The sequence below is a fragment of the Hordeum vulgare genome, chromosome 6H (assembly GCF_904849725.1).
Source record: "Hordeum vulgare subsp. vulgare chromosome 6H, MorexV3_pseudomolecules_assembly, whole genome shotgun sequence".
Taxonomy (NCBI): domain Eukaryota; kingdom Viridiplantae; phylum Streptophyta; class Magnoliopsida; order Poales; family Poaceae; genus Hordeum; species Hordeum vulgare.
In genome coordinates, this window is record NC_058523.1 from 310,037,138 (window position 1) to 310,050,507 (window position 13,370).

Genomic DNA, 13,370 nt, shown 5'->3' on the forward strand with positions numbered 1-13,370 from the left:
GACAGTATCGGTCTACTTGTTTCGGACGTGATGCCTATAGAAATAATCATTGCATACATATCGTCACGACTCGTCATAGTTCTATCAATTGCTCGACAGTAATTTGTTCACCCACCGTCTATTTGCTTTCATGAGAGAAGCCACTAGTAAACACTACACCCCCCGGGTCTATTCACATCCATCGTCTACAACTCCGCTTTTACTTTGCTTTGTTACTTTGTTGCTTTCAGTTCTCACTTGGCAAACAATCTATAAGGGATTGACAACCCCTTCATAGCGTTGGGTGCAAGCTTTTGTGTTTGTGCAGGATCTTGAGATACTCCTCCGCTGGATTGATACCTGGGTTCTCAAGGTGAGGGAAATACTTACCTCCGCTGTGCTACATCATCTTCTCCGCTTCGAGGAAACACCAACGCAGAAGGATTCTTGGTGTCGTCAATGTGCCCATTTCTGGCGCCACTGGAAGGTCTTTTGTGTAGCAGCATAACGGACATCAGAAGCATTCATGCGCCATTGCCGGGGATCCCTTTTGAAACATCAGATCTCTACTTGTCCTCCTTTCGTTTTAATTGATAATGCTTGTACAACTAACCCTTGTTGTGAGCATGTACACTTTGTGGAGGAAAATGCCACGTTGAAGGATAAACTTGAGAAGGGCCTTGTGTCATGCATCCAAGGCGAGAAGAACCTGAACAACCTCTTGAGTAATCAAAAGGGTGTGGTAGGAAAGGAGGGACTTGGACTTACATCCAAGTCAAAAAGAAAAAGGGAGAACAGGAACAAACGATCCCCTACCCTCATGGATATCTTTGTCAAAGAGGGTGAAGGGACTCAGGAGGTGAACAGGAACAAGGTGGAGAATGGTAGCGACAAGAAGGGCAAAACCATTCCTACCAACACAGCCGGCAAACTCAATCCTTCCTATGTTTTATGTCGTGCTGGTGATGGGCATGTTTATGCCAGATTTGTTGGTTCTTACTATGAGTTCATTGAATGGGCTATTTGGGTTCCTAAGACCCTTGTCTCTAACATTAAAGGACCCATTCAAAAATGGGTACCTAAAACCAAGCCTTTATATATTGTAGGAGTTTGCTTCCGGTGGGGTGTCATGGTTGCTCTATAGTGGAGCAACAAATCATATGACCGGAAGCAAGGACTTAGTGGTGGATGTGCATCCTTCCCCATCTATGCCCACCCATGTCCAATTCGCCGATGCATCATCGTCAAAGGTATTGGGATTTGGTAAGGTGGTCATCTCTAATGAGTTATCTATTGAGAAGGTCATGCTTGTTGAGTCCCTTGCTTACAATTTACTTTCGGTTCGTCAACTTGCAATTATGGGCTTTTCCACATTCTTTAATCTTGATACTGTGGTACTTTTGTGGAGCCAGACTCTTAAAGTAGCCTATGTTGTATATGTCGAAAATGGTCTCTATGTGGTGAACTTTTCAAAGCGACCCACCAAGACTGCGACTTGTCTAATGGCTAAAGTTGATGTGGGCTGGGTTTGGCATCGCCGACTAGCTCATGTCAATATGAGTTCTTTGCAAAGTCGCCTCAAAGGGGACCATATTCATGGACTAACGAATGTGAGTTTTGCCAGAGATCATGCTTGCAGTGCCTGCATTGAAGGAAAGATTCATGAAACTGCTCATCGTCCAACGACTCTCATTTACACTAAGAGGCCGTTGGAGCTCCTTCATATGGATCCCTTCGGTCCTCCATCATTTGATAGTCTTGGGGGCAGAAAGTACTGCTTGGTGATTGTTGATGACTACTCAAGATACATCTGGGTATATTTCTTCAAGAGGAAGACTGAGACCCAACAAACTGTCATCAACTTTGCTAATGAAGCTCAACATCAACATGAAGCAAATATTTTGATGATTAGAAGTGACAACGGCACCGAGTTCAAGAACTACACCTTGGATGAGTTTCCAGGTGATGAGGGAATAAAACATCAATATTCAGCACCATATACCCCTCAACAAAATGATGTGGTGGAAAGGAAGAACCAGACGTTGATGGACGCTGCAAGAACAATGATGGCGGAATTCAAATCTCCATATAACTTTTGGGCCGAAGCCATCAACACACCATGTCATGCGTCAAATCGGCTCTATATCCGCAAACTCTTGAAGAAGACCCATATGAGATTCTCACCGGAAACAAACCCAATCTCAAGTACTTCCGGGTATTCAGGTGTAAGTGTTTCATTCTCAAGAAAGGTGCATGTTTAGCTAAATTTGATTCTAGAGCACAATAGGGCATCTTTGTTGGTTATCCTACAAACTCTCATGCTTACCGTGTCCTCAACAAGTCCACCGGGCTCATTGAGGAGACGTGTAACGTGGAGTTTGATGAAAATAATGGCTCCCAAGTGGAGCAAAGTGGTCTATGTGATGTAGGTCATGAAATTCCTCCCCAAGCCATAAGAAGAATGGGGATTGGTCAAGTACTCCCCATTGAGGAACCCCTTGTGGCCAAAGGAGAAGGACAATGCTCTACTCAAGTGGAGCCATCATCGTCACAAGCCCCACACGCTTACGATGAACAAAGAGAAGACCCTCAACCAGTTGAACAAGCTTAAGGGCAAGATCAATTGCTCAAAGATGGTGATGTGTCCCATAATGTACAAGTGCTTACACAAGGTTCCGAATCTGCTCAAGATCAAGATCAAGTGCAACTACAAGACCCAGACCAAATAGAAGCACAAGATCAAGAGCAAGAGCAACCTCAAGAACAAGGACAAACCAGTGAACCTGCTCAAGTCAAAAATCAAGTTGATCAGGATGCTGTCTCTCAATTCCCTTCTGCAGCGCCTAAGAGGGCTACTGGTGCCAAGGGATGATCAAAATGCAAGGGCAAGAAAAGTAATCAAGTCGATGCTCCCCAGTTATCCAATGCAGAACTCTTGGAGCGTCGCGCAGCCAAGATCGCGAACAAGTTGAGAGTCAAGTCACATCTTATGAAGAATGTGCTTGGCAGTTTGAAAAGGAGACTATCCACTCGTCAACAAATTTGGAATTAGTGTGAGCATCACGCGTTTGTTTCATATTGTGAACCTCAACAGGTACATGAAGCGCTCGATGATGAGGATTGGCTTATGGCCATGCATGAAGAACTCAAGAACTTCGAGTGCAATCAAGTCTGGAATTTAGTGCCAAGACCAAAGGAGGAACATAATGTCTTCGGGACCAAATGGATCTTCAAAAAACAAGCAAGATGCCAATGGGATTGTGATTCGAAACAAGGCAGGATTGGTGGCTCAAGGCTACCCCTAAGTCGAGGGTATCGAGTACGGTGAAACCTTTGCCCCTGTTGCTCGTCCAGAATCTATTCACATGCTGCTTGCATTTGCTTCTCATAATAATTTCATATTAGAACAAATGGATGTGAAAAGTGCTTTTCTTAATGGTCCTTTAAATGAGTTCGTCTATGTCAAACAACCCCCAGGGTTCGAACATCCCAAGCTCCCCAATCATGTGTACAAACTTAATAAGGCACTCTATGGCCTTAAACAAGCCCCACGTGCGTGGTATGAGTACCTTACTGAGTTGTTACAAGATCATGGGTTTGAAATTGGGAAGATAGATCCCACTCTTTTTACTAAGAGGGTCAAAGGGGATTTGTCCATATGCCAACTATATGTTGATGATATCATTTTTGGTTCCCCTAACGAATCTTTCAATGAAGAATTTGCTGCACTAATGACCGAGAAATTTGAGATGCCTATGATGGTTGAGTTGAAGTTCTTCCTCGGGTTCGAGATTAAACAAGGCTTAGAAGGGACCTTCATCAAACAAGCCAAGTACACTCAAGACATGCTCAAGAGGTTCGAGCTAGAGGATGTCAAGCCGGTCAAGTTTCCCATGCCAACAAGATGCAAGCTTGACAGTGATCCCAATGGTAAAGCATTGGATCGAAAAGTATATTGCTTCATGATTGGATCCCTTCTTTACCTTTGTGCATCTAGATCAGATATCATGTTGAGTGTAGGGATTTGTGCACGATTTCAATCTGCACCAAAAGAAAGCCATTTTATGGCTGTTAAGCGAACCATTCGATATTTGGCTCATACCCCAAACTTTGGTCTATGGTATCCGAAAGGAGGAAACTTCAACCTAGTGGGCTATTCTAACTCAGATTAGGCACGAGACTGTGTGGAGAGGAAGTCAACTTCTGAAGGATGCCAATTCCTTGGTCGTTCACTGGTAAGTTGGTCTTCAAAGAAGCAGAATTGCGTCTCACTATCTTCCACCGAAGCTGAGTATGTGGCAGCTGCAAGCTGTTGTGCACAGTTGCTATGGATGAGGAAAACTTTAAACGATTACGGTGTCACTTGTGACAAAGTGCCTCTACTATGTGATAATCAAAGTGCTATCAAGATTTCCCTCAATCCGGTGCAACATAGCCACACCAAGCATAATTATATTCGCCATCACTTCATTCATGAACATATCAAGCAAGGTGATATTGAGGTTCACTTCATCAACACTGAAGAGCAACTTGCAGATATTTTTACTAAGCCCCTAGATGAAGCAAGGTTCCGGGAGTTAAGTCATGAGCTAAATATCATTGATTCAAGTAATGTGGATTGAAAATAAGCACTTTGCACCTCACTCTGCATTATATCTTGTTATAGGTGTAGGCATGGACATAGGGGGAGTGTTGTTCTCTCAATGAACTTCCCCTCACCCCATTATGCATAAATCGATCAAGTCTTTCACTTTGGCCATTATTAAATGGCACTTGTGCTTCAAAGACGAGCATTGGTCATGAACCCAAGGATAATTCTTCACGGTGTCATACCTTTGTCTCAAACATAGGTGGCTTCGGCCATCGCCCCCACCTTTCTCTCGTATTGAAGAAAGGATACAAAATGACTAGTCAGTATATCCTGCTGGTGTTATCTTTTTTTTGTTACACTGACTAGTCATTGCCCACATCATTTCCACAAAGTCCTATGTCTCATTGTGTCTTTTGAGCGGTACTATCGCCAGGGGTAGCGGTACTACCGCGAGGACCCCAGCGGTACTACCGCCAGGGGTAGCGGTACTACCGCCAGGACCCCAGCCTATCAAGGCTTGATTAGGGCTTTTTAGGGCTATCTCAAGGGGGAGCGGTACTACCGCCAGGACAGCGGTACTACCGCTAGGACCCCAGCGGTACTACCGCTAGGGGGAGCAATACTACCGCTAGGACCCCAGCGGTACTACCGCCACGATGGTGGTACTACCGCTAGGACCCGAGTGGTACTACCACTGGGCCCGTACCCCTTGGACTATATAAACGAGGGGAGCCCATATTTTTTTGCTTTGCTTCTTCTTCCGCATGGCTCTCTCTCCCTCTCCACCGAACTCCCCTCATTTAGATCTTTCTCTGCAGAGCCCCTCCTCTCCTTTGAGTTGGACAGTTTTCTCCCCTCCTCCTTCCTCCGTCAAGTGCCATGGACACCGGTAAAGCTCCTCCCCTTCTTCTGTTGGTTGGTGTGTTTGGTTCTAGGGTTAGGAGCTTGGTGATTTGGATCCATGGATATGATTTGTGCTTAGTTTTTGGATGGAACGAGGGAGATATCTTAGGGGATTTTAGGTCTTCTGTTCTTCATTGCAATTATTTTGACATGCCCTAGTTCTCCATGTTTTAGATCTAGTAGCTCTTATCATACTTCTCATGGATTTGATCTAAAACTTGGATCCCTTTGACTAGGCTTGTCTCCATCTAGATGATCTCGAGTTCCACATGTGTTACGGCTATGGTGATTCTTGTAATGAGTTTATTTATTAGCCGTTGATCTCTTGAAACGAATGTAGTAGTTTTTTTGTGGGTTCAAATATATCTAGATCTGAAAGTCAACCCCTGGCGGTACTACCGCCAGCCTGGCGGTACTACCGCCAGGACCCCAGCGGTACTACCGCCAGGAGGATTTTTTTTTCTTCGTTGTCTCTTGGCAATATGTGTTTCTTCTTATGATTTTTTGACCATTGCCATGACTCCTTTTGTCGCTTTTTTTGGTGTGTGTGTCTTGTGTGTCACAGGTGGTTCTCATCGCTCGAATCCCGCACGTACCACCCAACCTAAGCAGTATCGCACTCCAGAGGCTCCAGAAGGTTCCGCCACCTCCAGCCTGAATCCTAAGAAGAGGTCCTTCAAGAAGAAAGCTACAAAAGCCAAAGGGGTCAACGTTCGCACTATGGCCCCTAAGGATTTTCTGGCACTCTGCACCCGTGATCCCTATGTTGATGACAAGGCTCATCCCAGGAACAGGCAATGATCTATCGTGACATCATCAGGCCCTTCAAGAAGATAGTTGTCCCAGTACAGTGCATTGACCTCGCTCACTTTCGATGGAATCCAGAATACTTTCGCGAGGCTATCTCCTTGATTGAAAAGCTTGGACTTACAGATATCATCACCTTCACAAAGGACTTCGATCCAGATCTTGTGGCCCAGTTTTATGTCACTGTTCACTTTCAACCTGATGACGTCCGCACCATGACCTGGATGACAGGTAATCAGAAGCTGACTGGTTCGTGGTCAAAGTTCATGCAGTTCCTCAACATCGACTTCGAGGGGGAATAAAATGCTCTTGGGATGCGTCCTCATGCTCCTTCTTCGTCTACTGCCACCCCAAGGACAGACTGCAACAACATTACATCAAGAAAGGTGTGCTCCCCATGCATCTGGATATCATGCATCGGGTCTTCCACAACTCTCTATTCCCTCGTATTGGCAACAAGGACGAGGTGCATGGTCATCTGGCTGAGATGCTTCTGTTGTGTGAGGAGGCAAGGACTAATGATACTGCGCCTCTCGACATTGCTCATGTGATGTTCCATGAGCTCTGGAACTGCATCATGAACTGTAAGGTTCCCATCTATGGGCCTTACGTGTTTGCCTATATTCAGAAGAGGTGGCATGATATCTATCTGATAGATCCCTTCCCTATTCAGGCTGACTATTTTGTGCATGATCCTATCAAGCTCCGTATAAAGGACAAACGGGCCAACCCATCAACTTCTTCTCAGCCCATGGATACGGACATAGAGACTGCTGCTGGAGGAGGACCTACTTCGCATACCCGCTCTTCTGCTATGCCATCTTGGGTCGTGAAGCTAAAGGATCAGATGAAGACTCTCTTCTGTATGCAGGCCAAGGGACAGTATCAGTATCATGTGGCCTAGAAGGAGAACCGTCAGAGGCACAAGCGTGTCTTAAGGACCCTTGATGTGGCTATCTCAAGTGGCTCAGAGGACGACAACACAACAGAGTCTGATTGGATGAGGGCTCAAGGTTACCAGTGGACTGGGTCTGATGCTGAGGAGGAGGCTTCTGAGGAGGACATTGAGGAGGAGCAGGACGAGCAGGATCCGGATGCCACAGATGCGTCTGGCGATGAGGAGGATGAGGAGTGACCACCTTTGTCTTAGTGTGCCCCCTTTTTGGTGTCTTGTGCCAAAGGGGAGAGAGTCTAGGCGCTGGATTTGCGCTTTTCTTTATCTTTATCGTATTTGCTTTGAACTTGGTTTGATCGTATTTGCTATCTTTGCTACGTGTGATGTGAGACTTGGTTTTACTGTGAGACCTATTTTTATCATATGCTCTTCAATTATCTCTATTATTTATCTTTATGTTCACATGCTGTCTACTATGCAAATCCGGTATTGTCATCAATCCACCAAAAAGGGGGAGATTGTTACACTACAGGAATCAGCTTCTTTGCCGTCTGCCATCACAGACGGCAAAGACAATACCCGGACGGCAAAGACAATATCACAAACGGCAAAGATTCTCACGGCCGGCAAAATTTCTGCGTCAGCCTACGACAGCATAGGACCTTCTTTGCCGTCTGCCCCCCCAAAGCTGACGGCAAAGCTCTTTGCCATCAGCTTTCCTTAGGAGCAGTCGGCAAAGTTCTCGAGACAGCAGCCGACAAGAGTTGCCTCCGTTAGGGGTTAACAGAGGCTTTGCTGTCTGCCTCCCCGTCCATCTTTGCCGTCTCCCTTCTCTTCCCCTCCCCTCCCCCTCCATCTTTGTCGTCTGCCTCCCCGTCCATCTTTGCCATCTGCCAGCTCCTCCCCTCCCCCCTCTCTCCACTCTTTGTCGTCTGCCTCTTCCTCCCCCCTCCCCTGTTCCCTCTTCTTTGCCGTCTGCCCACCCTGGAGGCTGACGGCAAAGAGACTACATAGACACCCCAGAATGCACAGCTGGGTGCCATGTGGCACCTTTGTCGTCTGCCAGCTGATGGCACAGGTCTTTGCCATCAGCTGGCAGACGGCAAAGAGACTATATAGTTCCTGTTTTTTTGTTTTATATTATTTCACAGCACATATATATATATATATATATATATATATATATATATATATATATATTTGACAGCACATTTATATAATTCACCACACATATATGATATATAGTTCACCACACATATACTTGGCAACACATATATATAATTCACCACACATATATGATTCACCAATGTACATCCCCATAAATCCAAAGAACCAACATACCAAGTATTGCACTGTTTATCCATATATACATATACATATAGTTCGACATTGTTCATCAACTCAAACGAAAACTAGATGATATAAATATAAAGTTATTCCATCGACATTGTTCAACTCCATGAATGCCAGCTTCATGCATGTAGTATATCCAATCTGCAAAAATGTGAATAAGAAAGTTAGAAGAAGAACAAAATATGATGTTTTTCAGTTAATTATGTCATTTTTAGCGGAAAACAAGCTAAGTATATGTGTGGTGAACTATATATCATTTGTTGGAGCTAAGTTACCTAATTATGTCTTTTTTGAGCTAAATGGGCTAATTATGTCATTTTAGAGCAAAACAAGCTAAGTATATAATATTCATGAGCTAACCAAGGTTCTTATGCCATTTTGATCTTATTATGGCATTTTGGAGCTAAATGGGCTAATTATGGCATTGTTGGGTTAATTAAAGCAAGGATAATATGAAAGAGGAGAAGAAAGAGGAGGAGGAGGAGAAGAAGAAGAAATCAAGAAGAAGGAGGAGGAGGAGGAGAAGGAGGAGGAGGAGAAGGATAGAAGGTCCTTGGCCTTCTCCTCCTCCTCCTCCTCCTCCTTCTTCTCTTCTTCTTCTTCTTCTTGTTCTTCTTTCTTTTCATTTTGCATATTTCTTCTCCTCTTATCCTCTTTTTGGAGCTAAATTACCTAATTATGTCTTTTTTGAGCTAAATGGGCTAATTATCCCATTTTAGAGGAAAACTACCTAAGTATATAATATTACTGAGCTACCCAAGGTTCTGATGCCATTTTGAGCTTATTATGGCATTTTGGAGCTAAATGGGCTAATTATGTCATTGTTGCGGAAATTGAAGCAATGATAATATGAAAGAGGAGAAGGAAGAGGAGGAGGACGAGAAGAAGAAGAAATCAAGAAAAAGGAGGAGAAGGAGGAGGAGGAGAAGGATAGAAGGTCCTTGGCGTTCTCCTCCTCCTCCTCCTCCTACTCCTCCTCCTCCTTCTCCTTCTTCTCTTCTTCTTCTTCTTCTTCTTCTTCCTTTTCATTTTGCCTATTTCTTCTCCTCTTCTCCTCTTGTTGGAGCTAAATTACCTAATTATGTCTTTTTTGAGCTAAATGGGCTAATTATGTCATTTTAGAGGAAAACAAGCTAAGTATATAATATTCATGAGCTAACCAAGGTTCTTATGCCATTTTGAACTTATTATGGCATTTTGGCGCTAAATGGGCTAATTATGTCATTGTTGGGTTAATTAAAGCAAGGATAATATGAAAGAGGAGAAGAAAGAGGAGGAGGAGGAGAAGAAGAAGAAATCAAGAAGAAGGAAGAGGAGGAGGAGGAGGAGGAGGAGGAGAAGGATAGAAGGTCCTTGGCCTTCTCCTCCTCCTCCTCCCCTCCTCCTCCTTCTCCTTCTTCTTCTTCTTCTTCTTCTTCTTTTTTATTTTCATTTTGCCTATTTCTTCTCCTCTTCTCCTCTTGTAGGAGCTAAATTACCTAATTATGTCTTTTTTGAGCTAAATGGGCTAATTATCCCATTTTAGAGGAAAACAAGCTAAGTATATAATATTAATGAGCTAACCAAGGTTCTTATGCCATTTTGAGCTTATTATGGTATTTTGGAGCTAAATGGGCTAATTATGTCATTGTTGGGTTAATTAAAGCAAGGATAATATGAAAGAGGAGAAGAAAGAGGAGGAGGAGGAGAAGAAGAAGAAATCAAGAAGAAGCAGGAGGAGGAGAAGGACAGAAGGTCCTTGGCCTTCTCCTCCTCCTCCTCCTCCTCCTTCTCCTTCTTCTCTTCTTCTTCTTCTTCTTTCTTTTCATTTTGCCTATTTCTTCTCCTCTTCTCCTCTTGTTGGAGCTAAATTACCTAATTATATCTTTTTTGAGCTAAATGGGCTAATTATCCCATTTTAGAGGAAAACTAGCTAAGTATATAATATTAATGAGCTAACCAAGGTTCTTATGCCATTTTGAGCTTATTATGTTATTTTGGAGCTAAATGGGCTAATTATGTCATTGTATGCTTAATTAAAGCAAGGATAATATGAAAGAGGAGAAGAAAGAGGAGGAGGAGGAGAAGAAGAAGAAATCAAGAAGGAGGAGGAGGAGGAGAAGGATAGAAGGTCCTTGGCCTTCTCCTCCTCCTCCTCCTCGTCCTCCTTCTCCTTCTTCTCTTCTTCTTCTTCTTCTTCTTCTTATTTCTTTCCATTTTGCCTATTTCTTCTCCTCTTCACGTCTTGTTGGAGCTAAATTACCTAATTATGTCTTTTTTGAGCTAAATGGGCTAATTATCCCATTTTAGAGGAAAACTAACTAAGTATATAATATTACTGAGCTAACCAAGGTTCTTATGCCATTTTGAGCTTATTATGGCATTTTGGAGCTAAATGGGCTAATTATGTCATTGTTGCAGGAATTAAAGCAATGATAATATGAAAGAGAAGAAGGAAGAGGAGGAGGACGAGAAGAAGAAGAAATCAAGAAGAAGGAGGACGAGGAGGAGATGGAGGAGGAGGAGAAGGATAGAAGGTCTTTGGCCTTCTCCTCCTCCTCCTCCTCCTCCTCCTCCTTCTCCTTCTTCTCTTCTTCTTCTTCTTCTTATTTTTTCTATTCATTTTGCCTATTTCTTCTCCTCTTCTCCTCTTGTTGGAACTAATTTACCTAATTATGTCTTTTCTGAGCTAAATGGGCTAATTATCCCATTTTAGAGGAAAACTAACTAAGTATATAATATTAATTATTTCATTGTTGGGGAAATTAAAGCAAGGATAATATGAAAGAGGAGAAGAAATAGGAGGAGGAGGAGGACAAGAAGAAATCAAGGAGAGGAGGAGAAGGACTAGAAGGTCCTTGGCCTTCTCCTCCTTCTCCTCCTCCTCCTCCTCCTCCTCCTCCTCCTCCTCCTTCTCCTCCTTCTCCTTCTCCTTCTTCTCTTCTTCTTCTTCTTCTTCTTCTTCTTTCTTTTCATTTTTCCTATTTCTTCTCCTCTTGTTGGAGCTAAATTACCTAATTATGTCTTCTTGGAGCTAAATGGGCTAATTATCTCATTTTAGAGGAAAACAAGCAAAGTTTGGAGGAGAAACTTACCGTAGTGGTCATCAAGGAGGAGAAACACCACGGTTGCTCGCACCGGCTTCGTTTGGAGACGGTTGCCTTGGAGAAGGGTCGTGTGATGCCGCTCGGGAGTTATTCTGCAGAAAATATATTTTGCAATGTCTCAGTTAGCTTGATGACACTCAATTATTGATACTAGTTTATAATGAAACTCACCGTGCCAATCGAAGAGAAGACGTGCATCAGCGGAGGGACTTGACCGCTCTTCTCGCACAGACCCTGAAGAGTGGGTCATATTAGTTAGTATTGAAACAGACATTACACACATGATTTGGCTAATGTGAAAAAACATATCACAAAAAGCTCGTACAGGGCCCGTTGACCCGCCTCATTCCGGGCCCTCTCCTCCTCAAGCAATCGTGTCGTGGTCTGGTCCCTCTCATCAAGAGCAGCCTGAAGAGCAGCCTGGCTTGCCAATCTCTCTTTCTCAAGAGCAGCCTGGTTTGCCGCTCTCTCTTTCTGAAGAGCAGCCTGAAACACCATTCCTCGTTACCACAGTAATGATCTATGGTGACACACATAATGAAATGGATGAAAGTGTTCTTAGTCCGTACAACTAACCTCGATGGCAAGTTCGACTGGCCGTGGACGAGACGTTATCTCAGGACATCTGCTCGACTGGCGCGCCTTGATCTCCGGAAGAGTGAGTGGACAACGTATTATCCCATCTCCAATGGCTATCGAGCCATGGGGCCTCCCGCCACGAGATATCATCACCAGCCCTGGATCCAAAGGTTCCTCGCTAGGGTTAAAGTCATCCCCTTTCGTAGCCTTCCCCGCGTCCCTGTATGCCACGAGCTTCTGGTGGGATGATATGTTGGTGAAGTTATTGGGATCATCCAGGTCAGACTCAGAGAATGCCTTTGCCTTCTTGTACGAGGCAGTATGGGCCATGCCATAAAGGTCGTACAAGTGTGGCATCTCAGTCTTATTGTGATGCGCCTAAAAGAGAGGAACAAAATATTAGCATCAAGAATGAATTGCATGAATCATGAAGCAAATCACATACCCAGTTTCGTCCAAACTGAAGTAAGTTGGCGCTGCCTTGATGGTGTGGCACACCAACCATTTGGCTACGCCGATCCTTCGCATTCTCGTGGACGGCTCGCCAGCTGCCTGTGCACCACTCATCAACCAACGCCTCCCAACAATCCATCTTATCCGCACACCATCTCGGTGGCACCTGTAAGTTATTAGAAAGAATTTTTTGCGCTACGCCTATGAATGAAATCAAGAAAACTACGTAGAAAGACTTAAGAATAGGTAATTACCTTCATGTATTACTCCTTCTTCAGAAACTTTCCGCGGGAATCCTTCTTCTGCTTCTTAATACCACGCGTGGCGTAGTAATCTCGAATAGCTTGCGGCCGAGCCTCGTGGAGCAAGTTCTGTAGTTACCGCCTACACTCGACCTCGAGAACCCTGGCCTCCTCCTCCTCATATCCATCCTCACACCTATAGAAGGTCTGCAATCAAACGTGAAAACACCGATTAGTACAATAATTAGGTATATTGTTAATTTTAGATTCTGTAAAAGGATAATTTACCCAAAAGCGGTTGATCACCATCTCGGCCCTCGTGTGGCACAAGACACCATCTATAATCTCCTCCGGCGGGGACTGTGCAGCCTTGTAGTGCTCCCAGGTAAATCCTAGTGTAGGAACCTGACCCTCACCAGGCAACGTGACAAACCCCGGGAAATTTGTCCGGCAAAGCACACCAAGGACGGAGTTCGGCCTGC